Below are 1,925 nucleotides of genomic sequence, written 5' to 3' on the forward strand. Positions count from 1 at the left end.
ACAGAGATAGATAGAGGTACTTACGTTTCACGGCATTTCCGTTCGTCGACGAATAATAAAGTGGAGAAAGGAAAAAGAGAGAGAAAAAAAAAAAAAAAATGGTGGAAAAATATTTTCGTTCCTGATCGATCGTGGGGAACGTGTTCTAGTTTATTAAGAAAAGAAAAGAGGAATGAGAACGATCGAGTGAAGAGAGATACATCGATGCATCTCGATTTATCTTTTTATCGTTCGTATCGGGGATAATTTTGGATTCCAATTACACCAAAGAAATCGCTTTGGTTTTCCTTCTGTCGTCAGAGCGCGAAGGATCTCTGAAAAAAAAAAAAAAATACGAAAGTCGAGTCGTAATAGAGCCGTTATTAGGGTGTGTTTGGTTCCACACTTTGGTGGGTAGAAGGGTGAATATTCGAGATGAAAAATTTTGTTCCTTGTCAGTCTGTAAGAAACGAATTAAATCAACTGCCCGACTCTCGCTATACGTATATAAAAACGAAACACGATACTTACTACACTCTACACACACACGCATACACACACACACACACACACACACACACACATACACCACACACAACACATACACGTTGTTCAATACGTGACACACAACACTCGTATAGATATAGAGAGAGGTAAAGAGTAAGAGAGGTAGGGAAGAAGGGAAGAGGAGGAAAATAGATGCACGAGATAAGAGAGAATGTGGAGGACCTCGTTCAGGATTCATCGTTAGCGGGTTTTGCGCTACCGATATAAGTGATACCGATACATAAGAGTATTAATCGCGCCGATATATATATGTATACAGGATATCCGGCGTGCTCCGTGAAAACTTTGCAATTTTAATATATTTCTATTGTAAGTATATTTGACACTGCGAACGGAGAGACACGACGAAAATTTATTCGATAAAAAAAAAAAGGAAAAAAAAAAAAAAACGTATTGTAGCGATATTACGTCATTGCAAGAAAAAAATCACACTTTATACATAACGTATATATACACTATATATATATATATATACATATGAATATATACATAAATGATTGCTCCGTAAAAAAAAAAAAAAAAAAAGAGGACTTGGTGCTCGAGAGATAAGAACCAACTGGGTAAAACGGCGCGTATAGTGCGTTATATTAAGAAGAAAAACGAGTTCAGTTCGTTTGATTTCCGGGGAGTATATGTGATCTCACCTCGTTTTGTCCTAGATTTTCTCGCATGTTTCGTTTCTCTTCTATGGGAGGGATACGGTTCGATACGGGGAGGAATTCGACGAACGAGGAAGACGAAAAAAAAAAAAATGCGATGAGAATGAATGAGAAAGAGAAATAGTGGAAGGGTGAACTAGTGTGTGATTACATTTGAGAGTAAAAAAAAAAGGAAAATTACAAGAGTTATTTTTCATGGATAGACGCTGCATGAAAAAAGTGAAAATTACCTTCACTTTTAACGCAATGTCCATTGTTGAAAAATAATTCTTGAGCGTCTAATTTTTAGGACGTTGAACACTTTTTTTTTTTTTTTAGAAGGTAAAAATTCTGGAGAGTTACTCATTTTGGGAGAAGAGAACACTGCGATGAAAGCGATTATCCGACAGTGACTTTCATTCTCGAGTAGTGGTAGTGTCCACTGCTAACTTTCGAGAGCAACTCTCGAGAGTTTTAAATTCAAATGCATTTGCACACGGAGAGAAATTGAGAGAGCGCCTGTGCGCATGTGTTGAGAACCATACGAATGAGTGAGTGAACGAGTGAGATGAGAGAAAGAGAGAAAGAGAGAAAGAGTGAAAGAAAGAGAAAAAGGGGAAAGATGAAGAGAGATGAGGTAAAACGGAGCGCGTCTTTTGTTGCGCGAAATGTCACTTCTCTTCTCGTGCCGACGAATGTTCTTTTTTTTTTTTTTTTTTTTTTTTTTTTTTTTTTTTTTTT

This window comes from Apis dorsata, unplaced genomic scaffold (assembly GCF_000469605.1).
Source record: "Apis dorsata unplaced genomic scaffold, Apis dorsata 1.3 scaffold_60, whole genome shotgun sequence".
Classification (NCBI taxonomy): Eukaryota; Metazoa; Arthropoda; class Insecta; order Hymenoptera; family Apidae; genus Apis; species Apis dorsata.